The sequence below is a fragment of the Triticum aestivum genome, chromosome 6B (genome assembly GCF_018294505.1).
Source record: "Triticum aestivum cultivar Chinese Spring chromosome 6B, IWGSC CS RefSeq v2.1, whole genome shotgun sequence".
NCBI lineage: Eukaryota > Viridiplantae > Streptophyta > Magnoliopsida > Poales > Poaceae > Triticum > Triticum aestivum.
Window position 1 is genome coordinate 518,572,285 of NC_057810.1, and position 18,428 is coordinate 518,590,712.

Here is an 18,428-nt window from a genome sequence, read left to right on the forward strand (position 1 = left end):
AATGCTCCCTTTCATGAATTCTGTACTTCCTGTCGCGGACATGTGGGACATATAGCAACCGGGTCGACGTGTCAAGCACCAAATAATAGTGCAGAACAGTAGGGGGACGCACCCCAGTCGTACTGCCCTAATAGTAGTAATGAGCAATGAGATGTCAAATCACAATGCTGCACCTTCCCATATGGACGAAGCAACCATTATTTCACACTTCGATTCGCCATCATCTCAAACCACGTAGTATTGCTTCTGCCTCAACAGGGACACGCACATCGCCTTGGTACATCACGACACGTGGGATCGCATGACAGGCCATGCTCCCCCGCCGGTTGCTCGGTAAAATCACCTCATTTTTACTATACTTCCTCCATATCGATTTACATGGCATGCACGTCGTTCTAGGTTGAGAATTTAACTGGCTATATATATGATGAACAATACTCTAGCATTTAAAAAATGTATACTCCACTTTTGTACAGTAGTAGTATCGATGGATTGCGCCATGGAGCAAAACTTGAAATTAAACAAAAGGTGGTACATATAGAGAGCGCTCGTCGCTAAATTATGCATATAGTACTATTAAAAAAGCTAGTACGTGCTTAAATGGGGTGCTAAATTCTATTAAAGAAATACTAGTATGTACATAACATAGTTCTGCTGGGGGCTCAGCACAACACACCCCTCAAATTAAACTAAGCACACCTGAAATTAAACTATGCAACTAATCCAGTAGACACTACATTAGAACCACCATGAGCAACGACACTGCCACCTTACTCGGAGTCCTCGTCCACGTCCTCGACTTCGTCCTTGTCCCTCTTCCTCTTGGCCGATACTTCTTTGCTTGAACCGCACACTTGGCTCTTGCTCCTCATCCAACTCTTGTAGATATTGAAACAAAGGTAGCCATCCATTGCAGCGTAGTGGATGTGGTCTATATCTAGTACATTCCGCTGCCATGCATGACGATGATACGTGTAATGAGGTTTCTCCAGTTTACCGTACGAAGTATGAACCATGGCTCCTGCCAGGGTCAACATTGAAGGCTGACCACTGGAGGGCAGCAGCTGATTCTTCCGGAGGTCGAAGGGGTTTCTTACAACGAGGCCTATCCGTCCCAGGACTCTTTTGTCGTTCGTAAAGTCTACAGTAACGAATTTGACTAGGAGGCTCTTGAGGAAGTTCTTAAAATCCTGGCATTCAACGTCAGCATGGTATATGTGGTAGACCAAGCATAAGTCATGCACACAAACCTGGATCACAGCGGGCTTCTTCCTCTCTTCCTTCTTTAGATCCTTCTCTCATCCTAGGACTATGGTGTACTCAACATCTAGCCCAAGGACCCACTCATCATCTGAGTTTTCGAACATGCGTTTGAAGCGAGCAAGGCATCCTTTCACCATCGCGGAAGAACGGGTGTAGATGAGGTCGAACTCATCGCCGGTGATGGTTCTAACCTTGTACTCACTGCCGATCATGGAGATTTCGGATGCCATGGAATTGGGAGGAGGGTTAGGATTAGTGGAACTACCATAATGTGAAAGGACGGGATGACTAGGAGTGAACCGCTGTAATATTAAAGGACGTGCAGGGACGAGTAGGAGCAAACTGCCAGCGTGCGAATGACAGGGTAGTAGCTTTCCATTCTCCCATGATACGGGCTTCCGAGATCCCTTGGATCTGAGATCGAATGGTTGCATGGCGTGATTATAGACCTATGGGTGAATATCCTATGCTAGAGGGTTATTCTACAAATTTTCAGCAACTTAGCATGCGACCGTTCGATCTCATATCCAAGGGCTGCCAGCAGCCCGTATCATGGTCGCGCCTACCACGACCGTCGCGTCGCTCGCGCGGTCGCGCCCTTGGAGATTTAACATGGTGCGTTAGGCTATCTGATGTTGGCATCTCATATAGAGTCATCACTTAGTCACTCATACTACAACAAGATTAGCAATAAGGTTGGCTATAAGTGTATTTTTTTACTTCTCTCAATCTCTTTCTTCGTACATTAGTATTTATTGCATTTGCCCAGGAGTGACCTCTTCCAATGAAAAGGTGCTTATATGAGGTGCTAGGGGCATTAAATGGCTTAGCAAATCAAGTCCCCAACGCATATGTGCTTATTAGGTTTTTGTTGCTAAGTTTGCTTCATTTAATTAGCTATAGACTCAAAATTGTCTTTTCACCTAGGTACGCGTGCTTAGCACTGTTTCTTCCTTGGGTCACCAAACTAGTCTCTCTCTTCTTAATTAACTTGCCACATCAGACTTTATGCCTATGTGGCAACCTTAGCACCTGTAGGAGCAAGTAAGTACAATAGTGGGCTATAAGCCCGCTTTACATGGCATTTTTGCATATGTGGAGGAAAGAGGCAAGGAAAAAGTGGAGAAGTGGGCTGTCATGCAAGAGCCAGCCTCTACGTGGTGGAGAGGTGGTCAGGAATCCGGAGACTCACGCCAGTCGTAGCGCCGCAGTTAAAATGATAATGGCAAGTTAAATCATAGGGCCCCACCTATCCAGCAGTAACTCGCTGTCAAATCACACATGCCTACATTGCAGCAGCCTACTCCCTCATCTTCTTGCTTCTCTGTCGAACCGACTAGGCGGAACTTCCCTGCCTACTGAGGGAGTCCTGGATTAGGGGGTATCCGGACAGCCGGACTATATACTTTGTCCGGACTATTGGACCGTGAAGATACAAGACTCAAGACTTCGTCCCATGTCCGGTTGGGACTCTCCTTTGCATGGAAGACAAGCTTGGCGATCCGGATGTTGGATCTCCTTCTTTGTAACCGACTCTGTGTAACCCTAGCCTCCTCCGATGTCTATATAAACTGGAGGGTTTAGTCCATAGAAAGACAATCATAATCATCATAGGCTAGCTCCTAGGGTTTAGCCTCTACGATCTCGTGGTAGATCTACTCTTGTAATACTCATATCGTCAAGATCAATCAAGCAGGAAGTAGGGTATTACCTCCATTGAGAGGGCCCGAACCTGGGTAAAACATCGTGTCCCCTACCTCCTGTTACCATTAGCCTTAGACGCACAGTTCGGGACCCCCTACCCAAGATCCGCCGGTTTTCACACCGACATTGGTGCTTTCATTGAGAGTTCCTCTGTGTCGTTGCTGTAAGGCTCGATGGCTCATTCAATCATCAACAACAACATGGTCCAGGGTGAGACTTTCCTCCCCGGATAGATATCCGTGTTTGGCGGCTTCGCACTGCAGGCCAATTCGCTTGGCCATCTGGAGCAGATCGACAGCTACGCCCCTGGCCATCAGGTTAGGTTCGGAAACTTGAACTACACGGCCGATATCCGCGGAGAGTTGATCTTCGACGGATTTGGGCCTATGCTAGGAGTGCCGAACAATCACGACGAGCACGACTTAGACCTGCTGTCAGACAATATTCGGGATATCACACCTACAATAGCTCCAGACTTAAATCCGGGGCAGATCGCGTCGTCCGAGGGCGGGTGGATGGACCCCGCCCTGGAGGCTGCATACTCATCGACAGTAGAGCCGAACACAGACTCCACCCCCAAGGAAGTCTGTGTCACCGGACCCCCGTACTTGTGTCCGGCTGTAGGTTCCAAACCACGCGCCCCCGGGCCCACCAAATTCGGTTGGGCTCCGGTAATGGAGTTCACCGCTGCGGATATCTTTCAGCACTCGCCCTTCGGCGACATGCTTAACTCATTAAGGTCTCTCTCTTTGTCAGGAGACTCTTGGCCAAACTATGTCCGGATCGAGCGGGAAGCAGGCGATGAAGAAATTCGTTGCCCACCCACCACCCACTTCATAGCCACTATCGATGACGTAACATACATGCTTGACTTTGACTCCGACGACACCGATGGTATGGACGTCGGCACAGGGGACGACTTGTTACCACCACCCACGGGGCGCTAGACTGCCACCTCATCATATGATATATACATGGTGGACACGCCTAAGGAGGACAATGGCAACAAAAAGGACCCAACGGAGGATAAACCCCCCGGACAAAAGCCAAAACGATGGTGCCGACGCCGCTCTAACTCCAGTCACAGTAAAAATAGCGATAACAGCGCTAGAAAAATTGACACCCCAGTCAACTCCAAAGGCAACAACGACCATATGGACCCAGCGATGGAGTAGGATGAGCCAGGTCACGCCAAACATAGCCCGGAGCAGATGCCTGACCACAGCGATCCCGAGGGCCGAATTCCTCAACCTGCCTCGGGAGAAGAGCACAGTCTGGATGACGATGCATTCATCATCCCGGAAAAACGTTTGGAACGAGATAGCCTCCATAGAAGGCTTATGGCCACTGCAAGAGGCCTAAAGAAGCAGAAGCAAAGGCTTAAGGCCGCGCAGGAAACGCTCAACCGCAGATGGAATAAAGTGCTAGACACTGAAGAAAGATATGGCAACGATCTCCACAAAAGAGCTACCCAAAGCGCAAGTTGCTGCCAGAATTCGATGATGAGGCCATTCCGCCGAAGAACAATACGGCCAGTAGGCCAGACCAATCACTTCATGACCGCAATAGAGCAGCTACTGACGCCGCACACGATTTACATGAGCTCCTGGACAAAAAGGCCGGCGCAACCAGGTCCATCTATGGATCTAGAGGACGTGCTCCAGCGCAAGTTTATGGTCACCAAAACGATCAGGCTGATCGAATACCAGTTCGGAATCAACACCGGACACAACAACAGTCGAAAACATGCCACAACATGCCCAGATACAAAGGGGCTGCGCACCCTCTGTGCTTCACCGAAGAGGTACTGGATCACAATTTTCCACAGGGATTCAAACCTGTGAACATAGAGGCATACAACGGAATGACAGACCCCGGGGTCTGGATTGAGGATTTTATCCTTCATATCCACATGGCTCGTGGGGACGACCTCCAGGCCATCACCTTCCCCTCAAGTTGAAGGGACTAGCTCGGCACTGGTTGAAAAGCCTCCTCGAAAATTCAATCGGAAGTTGGGAGGAACTTGAGGATGCTTTTAGGGCCAATTTTCAAGGGACCTATGTCCGACCTCCGGACGCGGACGATTTAACTCACATAATTCAACAGCCCAGAGAGTCCGCCCGTAAGCTCTGGAACAGATTTCTCACTAAGAAGAATCAAATTGTCGATTGTCCGGATGCCGAAGTCCTAGCGGCTTTCAAGCACAGTATCCGAGACGAGTGGCTCGCCAGACACCTCGGCCAAGAAAAGCCGAGGACGATGGCAGCCTTAACAAGCCTTATGACCCGATTTTGCGCGGGTGAATATAGCTGGTTAGCCCGTAGAGGCACCAGCAACCCGGGCATATCCGAAATTAGGGATGGCAATGGGAAGTCACAACGCAATAAAAACAAGCATCGAAACAAGGAAGAAAGTCTGGACAACACGGCGGTCAATGCCGAATTCAGGATCTCTCAACCCAGTCAACAAAAGAAGCCATTTAAAGGCAGCAAAGAGGGACCATCCGGCCTGAACAAAGTCCTAGACAGATTGTGCCAAATTCATGGCACACCCGAAAAACCTGCGAACCACACTCACAGAGAATGCTGGGTCTTTAAGTAGGCCGGCAAGTTAAATGCCAAACACAAGGGAAGGGAAACACCAAGTGAAAGCGAGGATGAAACTCGCCGGCCGAACACTGGAGGACAGAAAAAATTCCCACCAGAGGTAAAAACAGTAAACATGATCTACGTGACTCACATACCAAAGAGAAGGCACAAACACGCGCTCAGAGATGCATATGCTATAGAGCCCATCGCCCCCAAACTCAACCCATGGTCGGCCTGCCCGATCACCTTTGATCATAGAGACCACCCGACTAGTATTCCGCACAGAGGATCGGCTGCCTTGGTGCTCGGCCCAATAATCAATGGATACCATCTCACTCGTGTCCTCATGGACGGCGGCAGTAGTCTCAATCTAATATATCAGGACACTGTCCGCAAGATGGGGATAGACCCATCCAGAATCAGCCAAAGTAACACCACCTTTAAAGGGGTGATACCAGGCGTTGAGGCCCACTGCAGGGGCTCCCTCGTATTAGAAGTGACATTCGGTTCTCTAGACAACTTCAGAAGTGAAGAATTACTCTTCACCATCGCCCCCCTCCGAAGTGGTTATCATGCATTGCTCGGAAGAACGGCCTTCGCTCGCTTCAATGCAGTACCGCACTACGCCTACCTTAAACTCAAGATGCCCGGTCCATGTGGCATCATCATCGTTAGCAGAAATACAGAGTGTTCCTTATGTGCAGAAGAGTATGCAGCGGCTCTAGCAGCTGGACACTAAACGGCCTCTCTTATAAGAACGCATGATCGGTCGTTAAGACCACGAACACGGTTAGACGAGTCCGGCGCACCATCGTCGGTAACAGCCCAGATAAACCTAAGTTGGGTGCTATACACGTAATCCCACAGAGGGCATCAGGGGCTGCAAACATGCAATAAAGCCCACCTTTTGGCTTGACCTTATTAACAAGCCAATGCCACACACTTCTACTATCCATTGATAATAACCAACTCTTCGCACGCTTACGCCATACTCTTTTACATGAGTTTTCCTTTTTACAGACACCATTCATGCGACACCCTACCAGGGCACGGCACAACAGAGACAAAGGCGCAGACGTGCAGCAGGGCCCCGCTCAAAGGTTTCTCTTTAGATTAAGCCACTGTGTAAACCTTCTTTATTGTCTCTTGTTGCTTGACATCCCATGGGTACTCAATACACCCACATGGGATATTGGCGTTATTGGCATTTCGACACGGCAGTTTAACGCACATACTTGGAAATATAGGGTTCATAATCAAGGGCGCTACCCAGCCCAGTATATGTTATAAAGTCCGAATACCTTTGGGAGTGTTCGGCGTCGTGAGTTTGGCCCTATATGCATCAGCTCCGAATCATGTCTTTGGTCAAATGTTGGGTTTGCCTGGCTCTTGGATTGCTGCCTTACATTCCGCTTCTATCGGCTAAGGCGGCCAAAGGAGAACTACTGCGATTGTGCACTGGTTATTCCGGATGAGCACCTCAGTAGAGAAAGCCAAAAACTGACTGTCATGATATAGCGAGAGACTGGTCAACCACTCGAGGACTCATCGGAATCTTTAGGATTCCTCCGCATTAACGAAGGGCCATTTCCCGGTCACGTACACACGCGCCCGTATCCGGATGCACGCGAAGGTACCAGGGGCTACATAGTAGCCCCACCGTCAAACTCCTATGGCTAAGTGAAAGTGTTAAAGCAATATAGACCGGTTGCCTAGTTCGACGTGCACTCACCTCCTTAATGGACCAAGACGTTGGATCAAGTTTGATTACGCATATTTTGCAAACACCCCCGAATTGTATGTGTGGGGGCTGAAGCCAACGACTACTAACTTTCACATTATATATACACATCAAACGTCCGCACAGGAGGCACAATAACACTTTCGGGCGGAAGTATAAACAAAGCCTCCATAATTAAAATAGAATTGTTTTTACAATTGAATGACTTGTCACTCGAACATGACACTCTTCGAGCATTGAGCCTCTATTAAACGAGCACCTTCTGTCACCTGCTCAAAATAGTGCTCAGCTGGATCCTGGCTTCCTGCCAGATTCTGTGTTGCAATGATGGTGGCTTCCATATCCGCCCAATAATTTTGAACGCGGGCAAGAGCCATCCGCGCACCCTCTATGCACGCCGACCTTTTCATGGCATCGATTCGTGATACGGAGCCAAGGAATTGTTGCACTAAACCAAAGTAATTGTCCAGCCCCGGTCCCTTCGGCCATAGATGGTCTATTACAGACCTCATTGCAAGACCGGACAACCTATGGAGCTCGGCCACAGCGGCCATCCTCTCACTCAATGGCAACGGGCACGTTGGAGCACTGAATTGCGACCAGAATAGCCTTTCTACTTCACTATCTTTTTGATCCCCAAAAAACTTGGTCGCATCAGCCGTACTTTTTGCCAGATCCGCATACGCGTCTGCAGCGCTCCAGCGCCGATCCATAGGAGCGTACTTTGGATCTAAGAACTTCATCCGCAACAAATAGGGGCTTCCAGCCGCGATTTCTCCGGCCTGTCGAAGCTCCTCCCGCGCATCCCTAATTTCAGAACGCGTCTCCTTGGCCGCATCAAGGTCCTTCTTCAGGTCAGCCGACTTCGCCTGATTCTCCTTTTCAAGGAGCTCATACCGGCCGGCAGCGTTTTTCAGCTCCATAGCCATCTTAGCTATTTTATCTTCGCTTCGGCGATGAGAAGCCTGTTCGGCTCTCAAATCTTCGGCCGCCTTTAGGGCAGCCGCATTGCTAGCCCGGGCTTGTTCCTTGGCTAGGGCAAGCTCCGCCCTCAGGGCCTCCACGGCAGCAGCTCCGCCTGCAGTCGAAGCATATCACATTAACATTATGCTCCTCTTAATAATTCCTATAAAAACAAGGAAAACAGAGCACATACTCTGTGACTCATTAAGCCGCTCGTTCACAAGCATGATGTCGGCGTCCACAACTTCAATCTGTCTCCTCAGTTCGGTGACTTCAGCGGTCCTGTCGGTCGCCGGACCCTTAGCCACTTGCGCATGAATGCAGTACGATCATTGCTTAAGAGTGTGATCCTCAGTTTGCCGCCTAGGGCTGGCAACCAGAGTCTCAGGGGCTACTATCTATATGGAGCACACCTAGCGCGTGCGCTACAACCAAGAAATTACGTATTTCATTATATACCTCAAAGCCTTTGAGCAGGCTCATAAAAGCTTCATTCAATCCGCTTGTGGCGGATGAAATCTTCTCAAGCACCATTCCCATTAATGAACGGTGATCCTTCGAGAGAGCATCTTGCTTCAGAAGGCCCGTCAGCGTGTCCGGCCGGTCGCCGCACTGTGCTGGACCCTTCTTATTGCCCCCCCGTGGGAGCCGAACGCTCTGGGCTCAGGGCGGCCGAAGTATTAGCTTCTGGCCTCGGCGAATCTGGACTCCTCCTGACGACACCTCGGGGTCGCCTGCCCCATGAGGCGGAGAGGCAGGTGGGGTTTCACTCTCCATCATCTCCGGAAGAAGATCCTCCGAAGACGAACTCTGTCGAGAAGAGCAGCTAGCCAGAGTGCAAAGAATGGATCCTGGTTATTGTTCTCGTAGGAGGAAGCAGTAGCTTTGTATTTACGATTAACTTACAGCTCGGCTGAGGGATGGACCGTTTGCGGGCATGGCGCAGTGAGGACGCCCTCCGGGGCAGGGCCCCCTGGTGAAGTTTTCTTCTCTTGTCTAGGCACCTCCATCTCCAAGTCTTCGGAGGCGGCCCTCTTCTTCCCGCGAGGGGAGGAGACCATAGATTCCCCTCCCCGACTATCCTCCTTCATGGAGATAGTAATTCCCCCAATTTGGATGTGCAATGTGTGAAGCTGTTCTTCTCTGTTCTTCCCTTCGTCTTTCCCCGAGGGCACTTGACTTAGCACACGACTAAGCATCCTGGCTATGGCAGGACTAGGCGAGCCTTCGGGAAGCGGTGCTGGACACTGATTCTCTCCGCCTTGCTGAGCCAATCCTTGCCGCGGATGGTTTTCAGAATAATCTTATGATGAATATAAATGAGGTGTTCGGTTTCTTGGTTACTTACTTGGGTATCTGGGCGGTTGCAGCTCAGGCCCGCATCCTCGATGGTGTCCGGACACTTTACTTGTGGTCCGAAGAATAACTTACACATCCCTTCGAGCGTCATGCCGAAGAAGTGCTGAATAGTTCATGGACCTTCCAGGTTGAACTCCCACATCCGGAGTGGTCGACGTTTGCACGGCAAGATCCGTCGGACTAGCATTACCTGAATTACGCTGACAAGACTGATGTCCCTCTCGAGAAGCTCCCGAATGCGGCTCTGCAATGTCGGTACGTCATTAGCAGGCCCCCAATCTAGTCCCACGTTGGCCCACGACGCCAGTTGAGGCGGAGGGCCCGAGCGGAAGTTGGGGGCAGCCACCCACTTGGTGCCTCTGGGAGCCGTGACGCAGAACCACCTCCGCTGCCATATATCAGACACCTCCGTAAAGAAGCCCTCTGGCCATGGGGCGTCGACATTTCTGCTTATTGCAGCGCCTCCGCACTACGCGTGTTGCCCCTCAATCACCTTCGCCTTTACATTGAAGGTCTTGAGCCATAAGCTGAAGTGCGGGGTGATGTGGAGGAAGGCTTCGCACACGACGATAAACGACGAGATGTGAAGGATGGAGTCCGGAGCTAGATCATGAAAATCTAGCCCGTAATAGAACATGAGCCCTCTCACGAAGGGATCGAGGGTGAAGCCTAAGCCACGGAGGAAGTGAGAAACAAATACGATGCTTTCGTTGGGCTCGAGAGTAGGGATGACCTGGCCTGTAGTAGGAAGCCTGTGCTTGATGTCGGCGCTCAGATATCTAACCTCCCTAAGCTTCGCAATGTCTTCCTCTGTGACAGAGGAGGCCATCCACCGGCCTTGAAGGTTGGATCTGGACATGATTGAAGATGCGAAGTGCCTAGGCTTGGGGTTCAGGTGTTGGAACTCGAGATGCGGAAAGGCACAAGCGTGGTAGGAAAGAGGGATAGGCCTCGGCCCCTCTATAAAGGGGGTGAATATCAAGCGTCCTCAGCATAACCACTTGGGACTTGCCTAAAAACATGGAGTCATACCAACAGGCGTAGTGGGGTTACCCGCACCTGTATTGATGGGAACCCCGCAATAAGGGGAACACGATCTCTGCTTCGACGAGGCATGCCAATAAAACCGCCTTGTAGTGTGTGTCGTGGCAGGCCGAGAAAAACCGGTTCATATTAAACCAGGCCGCGGCGTAAGGGCACACTGTGAAAAATTGTCAGCAGATTAAATTTCTAAAGTGTTATGCTCTCTACGGTGGTGTGTGGAAATTATCTCACAGAGCCGGACACGATCCTTAATCTACTTTGGAGTATTTGGAGAAGGAACCCGCCTTGCAATGCCGAAGACAATCTGCGCACCGGACTCATCATCATTGAAGCCTGGTTCAGGGGCTACTGAGGGAGTCCTGGATTAGGGGGTATCCGGATAGCCGGACTATGTACTTTGTTCAGACTGTTGGACTGTGAAGATACAAGACTCAAGACTTCGCCCCGTGTCCGGGTGGGACTCTCCTTTGCGTGGAAGACAAGCTTCGTGATCCGGATGTTAGATCTCCTTCTTTGTAACCGACTCTGTGTAACCCTAGCCACCTCCGTGTCTATATAAACCGGAGGATTTAGTCCGTAGAAGGACAATCATAATCATCATAGGCTAGCTCCTAGGGTTTAGCCTCTACGATCTCGTGGTAGATCTACTCTTGTAATACTCATATCATCAAGATCAATCAAGCAGGAAGTAGGGTATTACCTCCATTGAGAGGGCCTGAACCTGGGTAAAACATCATGTCCCCTGCCTCCTATTACCATTAGCCTTAGATGCACAGTTCGGGACCCCCTACCCGAGATCCGCCGGTTTTGACACCGACACCTACCGCGCAAGAAAAGCCCCGCCCTCGACTTTTAAATACTCCCTCCATCTAGGTGAGCAAGGAGGAGGGGAAAACAAGAGACCTTAATCTTTATTTGCTAATTAATAGCATCGCATGCAATGAACTAACCACTGCATGTCGTGTTTGGTAGTCTCAAGTCATTAAAAGCATGCACACCCCTCGTCTCTTATTGGTTGATATATGAAGAAACAAGAAACAAGGTAGAAGTTAATGCACTGCGCCTATGTGTTTTGGGATTATTTGGTTTTCGTAAGATGACTTACACACCTAGACGGAGGGAGTATATGTTTAGAAACTACATTCACTTAAAAATCCAATGATATACTTTTTGTGACATAGTAACTCATATTTAGTTAGTCAAATGGATGACCTAGAACTACATGCACGCACTATAAACCGAGACGCCTAAAAAACGAGACGGAGAGGGTAGTTCCGTACATATCTTTTTAGATCAATATAGTCGGGATTCACCAAGGAGCAAAACCAAGTGGTAGGTTGCTCCTGTCGTGTTGGCGTAGCAACTCAAGCAGGGTCGGTCCGCACACGAAATGGCGACACACTTAACAGGACCCCTTTGGCCGACATGTGGCTCATCCACCATCTTGTTCCACGTGTGATGCACCAAATTACAATTCGGAGCAGCGGTTGGAATTGGAGGCACCCCGGTCGTAGCGCTGTAGTAGTAGAAAATGAGCGATGAGGGGTCAAATCACAAAGCCCCACCTTTCCCACATTAAGTTGGATCGAGGAAGCAACCATCATTTCACTCTAGGGCGCAAGAGCATAAAGAAAAGAGAAAACCAATGATGCGTGCGGCAGCTACCTACACTACAAAAAAAGACACATCCGTGACATTTTGGGCCGAACAAAATTTTATTCTGTCATACATATGACACTTCTATGATGATAATTGTGACAAAACCCGGTATCATCATATATATGGTGGGCTCCTACTTCTATGACAAAAAGTCATGACAGAAAATGGGCTTTTCATCCTGGGCGGGCCGGAGACGCAGCTGCATGACATTATTTGGGCCGTCCATGACAGAAAAAAAACCATGGTAGAAGCGAGGGGGAGGAAAATTTCAGGGAGTTGCCGGTTACGGTGGGAGGTCGGGGGCCGAGCGATGCACGTTTCTCTCGTACACGTACGCGCGTGTGTGCGAGGCGTTGGATCTAACTGAACCCGAGCGAGGCGTTGGGCTCTAACTGAACCCGAGCGATTGCACTTCAGGCTATGCATTACTGAACCCGAGCGATCGATCGAGCGATTCCTTCGCTACTGCTGCTAACTGAAGCCGATCGATTGGATGAATAGTGAGCGTTGTGGGGGGGTGGATGAACAGTGAGCGGTGGCGTTACTTGTGGATGAACAGGACCCCGTGGTGTGGAAGGCTGGATGAACAATAGACGGTGGAGGGGTGGCCGTGGAGGGGTGGTTGAACAGGACCCCATGGTGTGGAGGGATGGATGAATAGTAGACGATGGAGGGCTGGATGGACAGTAGACGGTGGAGGGGTGGTTGAACAGTAGCCGATGGTGTAGCGCGCGGTGGAGGCTGGATGAACAGGAGCCCGTGGAGGCTGGAGGAGGTCGACGGTGGAGATCAACAGTATCCCGTGGAGTCCCGTTTTGCGGTACGCCAGACCCCTTCCGATGAACAGGACCCTCGTTTCGACCGTAGGAGGTCTGTTTCGTCCGTTTTGCGGTACGCCACCCCTCCCGATCAACAGGACCCCCGTTTCGACCGTAGGAGGTCCGTTTCCTCGGTTTTGCGGTACGCCACACCCCTCCCGATCAACAGGACCCCGTTCCGAACATGGCCGGTCGAACACAAGGCCGTTTCCTCCATTCTGCGGTATGCCAGGCCTCGTTTCCATCGCCTGTTCCGTCCAGGCCGGTTGGCTCCCACGTGTTCTGTTGCCTCCCGATGAACACGACACATTCTGTTGCCTCCCCATGAACACGACGCATTCCGTTGCCTCCCCATGAACACGACGCATTCCGTTGCCTCCCCATGAACACGACGACGACGCTGTTTCTCCGTTCCGACCCAGCCATGTACGTATGCGCGAGTAGGCGTTCGAGACCCTTCCCGTATGTATGTACGTTGCCGTATTTTCTTTCTTGCACCCTCGCTGCTGTTACATGATACGTGCGCGCCTCTACTACGACACGTGCGCGCCTCTACATCCACCAGTATATATGTACGTACACGTTTGCGACCAGAATGACAACACTACGTACGCTTTGACCAGGTGGGTCCCGACTGTCAGGCACTTCCTTGCGTGCGAAGATGTAGCTGGTGGGTCCCAGCAGTCAGGGGGTGAATCGTTTTTTTTTGCCCGAACGCACTTCCTTGCGTGCGAAGGTGTCGCTGGTGGGTCCCAGCGTTCAGGGGGGCGAATCATTTTGTTGTTTTCCCGGACGCACTTCCTTGCGTGCGAAGATGTAGCTGGTGGGTCCCAGCAGTTAGGGGGAAACGTTTTTTTCACGAAATACAGTGGCCCGTCCGATGGGTCCCAGCTGTCAGGTGGAGGAATCATTATTTTCCGTGTAATAAGGAGGCACTTCCTTGCTGCGGCCGTGGACCCAGCTGTCATCCTCTCCATGTATAGTCCACGTCCAATGGAAGTCGTTCCTTGACCATGTTGACCACGCCGCGCCGAGAGCACCAGGGCGGTGGACGATGGTGAGGCCTAGGAAGGGGACGACGGGGAGCCGGGGAAGACGCGGCAGTGGATGCCCGCGCAGAGAGGAGTACGAGGGTTCACTGGTCCGGCTGCGGTGTGAGGCTGCCGTCGCCGCAGGGCCTGGCCAGCGGTGGGAATAGTAGTGGGCAGTGAGGCCTGTGTGGCGGCATAGCTGACCATGGGATGCAGGAGCATGCAGCACGACCAACGCTGCTTTGGGCGGCTGGAGCAAGAAGACCAGAGGTTGAAGAAGCACTACGGCCGTTGGATGGACATCATATGGTCAGTGGAGCTAGAATCGTTCATATTGACTAAAGTTGACAAAGGCCCCCGTCCCAGTCAACTTAGTAGGCCCACAAGTCAGCCGCCCACCATGGTGGGTCCTAGCTAGCAGGGGGAGTATTCATTTTTTGTGCATAATAAGGAGGCACTTCCGGTGGGTCCGAACTGACGGCGGGGGGGGGGGGGGGCATTTTTTCGCAAAATACGCTGGCCCGTCCGGTGGGTCCCAGCAGTCAGGGGGGAAACATTTTTTCACGAAATAAGGTGGCCCGTCCGATGGGTCCCTGCTGTCATGTGGAGGAATAATTATTTTGCGCGTAATAAGGAGGCACTTCCTTGTGGCAGCCTGGACCTAGCTGTCAGCCTCTCCACGTACAATACTCTTCCGATGGAAGTCGGTCATTGACCGTGTTGACCACACCGCGCCTAGAGCACCAGGGCGGTGGTCTGGACGACGGCAAGGTCTAGGAAGGGGACGACGTGGAGCCGGGGAAGACGCAGCAGTGGAAGCCCGTGCGGAGAGGATTACGAGGGTTCACTGGTTCGGCTGTGGTGTGAGGCTGCCATCGCCGCAGAATAACAGGGGGTGTGGGTGAGTAGAGGGATGGCCTGGCCAACGTTTGGAGTAGTACGGGGCGGTGAGGCCTCCGCGGCATCACAGCCAGCCACGGGAGGCAGGAGCACGCGACACAATCGACGCTGCTTTGGGCGGCTGGAGCAAGAAGACCAGAGGTTGAAGAAGCACTACGGCCGTTGGATGGACATCGTACGATCACTGCAGCTAGAATCGTTTATATTGACTAAGTTGACAAAGCCCTTGGTACGCGTCAACTTAGTAGGCCCACAACTTGGATTTGGCAGAAAACATATAGCCCATTTGCGATTTGTAAGAATGTACATCCCATTTTTTAATTCTAATGGAATTTACTACAGCCCATTTACAGTTTGTTAAAAGTACAGCCCAACTTCTAGCTAGGACAACGATTAATAATTTCAAACAACCGCTCAAAACAGAATTAAATTCCCACATTTTGATGGGATCCGAAATATTTTTATCCGAAACTTCTAGTCAGGTTAAATATAATTTCAAAATAAAGTTGTATTACATTAAAATCCAACGAAATATTGCGCGTGCAACAAGTAATGAAATTAAAATTTCCAAATTCCAAAAATAATATATTTTTCAAACTAATTACGTGTTTGGTGCATAGTAATTGCCCAATTATTATAATTACATCCCATTTATAATTTCTTAAAGTCCATTTTCTTGTTAAGCCTAATGCATACCTCCTAGGAAACTTTGCAGCCCAGCGGGGCGGATAACAAGTTGACCCGGATATCGTGTACAACCGTCGGCCCAGTTGCATTGCTGATGTTGAAAAAAAAGGCTTGTCTAGTACAATACAACCTAACATGGTTACTTAGCTCACATTCAGCGACGCCGGAAAGGCCCAAACAAGGCTTCTGTACAACTTTTTGAATTCACTGAGCTCAATTAATAACTTAAGAAAAAAGTTAGATTACAGTGGAAGCTAATTAAAAGCTGTCACGAGCATATAAATAATTCAACGGGTCCCACTTGTGCGTGTGCGTGTGTGCGTCCGTGCGTGTGTGTGTGTGTGTGAGAGAGAGAGAGAGAGAGAGAGAGATAGAGAGAGAGACCCATCGGTCGATGCTCGTAAATACATCTTTCAGCCATATGCATTGTTGATGTTCAGTAAAAACTTATATAGTTGACGCAATCATATAGAACATCATAGCACACTGAACTTGCATACAAAAATTTCATGCAGGCGGCACAATCAGGGGGCACATACGGGAAGGGCTATGTTGAAACCAACGAAGTCGTACATAATGGTTCATCTTCTTTATAAATGACAGGGAAATATCTTGAAAGTTGTGCAAAGAAAACAGACAGACAACACAATAAGTTCTGCTAGCACATTAAGTTGACATACAACCCTTTATAAAAAAAGTTTAGGTACAAAATTAGAACAGGTCACAATCAAATGTACTGGCACATCAGTGCTTCAGACCCATAGCTCGGATTTAACTAGTACTATCTGACAAGATTCAGTTGTTACCTCAAATTAGAGCACATCCAGGCAGCCAACCCTGCCTCTTCTCCCAAAGAAGCAGTGGCCTCCGCCATGCGATGTAGTAGGCCCTGTGCCATCCATCGTTCCGAGCAACACGGGGAAAGTCTGACGTTGACTCATGTAATGGACGTCGTCGATGGACCCTGGCACCAGCGGCGGCGGCAGGACTTCGATTGATGGATTGACCACTTCTTCGACATGCACGAACACTCGATACAGGTACATCCCTAACGTGGTCCGCGGCGGCCTTGGTGGTGACGAATAGTATAACCCCGGTTCCTGCACCGGTATCTCAACACCAATCACCTTCGGTATGGTGGACGGCTTCTTCATCCATGCCATAACCGTCAGAGCCTAGCTGTCTGGAGGAACAAACATACTTACGAGCTCACCTCCAAGGTCGTTGATAAGCTCGTTCATGGACTCGCTGTTCCAAGCACGTGGAGGCATGCCGTGGAAGGTAAGCTTTGTTAAAAACTCAAGCTTAGAGGGCACCGAGCCCCATCCTGGGTGCCACCGATCAAAGCTCACCAGCGCGCCATCGCAGAACAAACGCCAGGAAGATTCGAACACACGACTGCAGTCGAAAGTTGTCCTGAACCTAACAAAGAAATCAGCCGGTGGCGGACAGACTTCGACGAGCAAGTCACTTATTTGGATGTCGTGCGCAATGCCAAGAGCTTTGACAAGGTCGTCCGGCGAGACGGGAGGCCGGTCCCTGTTGATGGTTACCATCAGCACTTTGCCAGCAAATTGGTCGTCAAGCGCCGCCATGCCACTGTTGAGCGACAGCACACAGCGACTGAAGGCAGGACGAACCTCTGGATCTCCGGCTCGGAGATCCGCGTTGACCGGCGACATGATAGTGCGCTTGAGTACATGGAGTATAGGAGGGGGATTTGGGGGAACTGGAGTAGGAATCGAGATTCCAGAGGTGGGGGAGGGGCGGGAGACTGGGAATGAAAAGGTAGCATGAATTTCGAGCACGCGCCAATATGCTCTCGGCGCGCAAGCGCACGAAAACACCGGTGGTGCCCACATGTCGGCCTAAGAGTCCCTATTCTTTCTTTTTTGGAGAGCCCGACCTTTTTTTCAGGATCTATTGAGAGCCCGACCCGAGAGTCATAATTGACCTGTTTGGCATTGCGTTACTACTCGGCCCATATTCAACGACACCTCACCGGCCCAAACAAGTGTACATCATCGAAAAGACAGTGAGCTCAAATTATATAACTTGAAAAAAGGAGATATACTCTGAACACTGGAGAATGGTGATGCCCTCATTTAGCCCACCAGTAGTTCGAGACAATAAACAGTTCGAAACAACGATATATACAACATTCAAACATTGACTAGTGACTACTACTGACATAAACAGCAAGAGATGATAGTTCATAAGAAGTCTTGCTACACCACCAAAACACACCCATCTGCAGCGCTCGGACTCTCGTGATCTAGACAAGAATGACATTCTAAATAGAAGCAATTATTACATAGAAAGAGTGACATAGACGAGGATGACCAAATAACAAGGAATATGCATAACAAAAGAAAGAACTACCCATTGATACGTCTCCAACGTATCTATAATTTTTTATTGTTCCATGCTATTATATTACCCCTTTTGGATGTTTATGGGCTTTATTTTACACATTTATATCATTTTTGGGACTAACCTACTAACCGGAGGCCTAGCCTGTATTGCTGTTTTTTTTTGCCAGTTTCAGTATTTCGAAGAAAAGGGATATCAAACGGAATCCAAACAGAATGAAACCTTCGGGAGCATGATTTTTGGAAAGAACGTGATCCGGAGGACTTGGAGTGCAAGTCAAGAACAGCCGAGGCTCCCA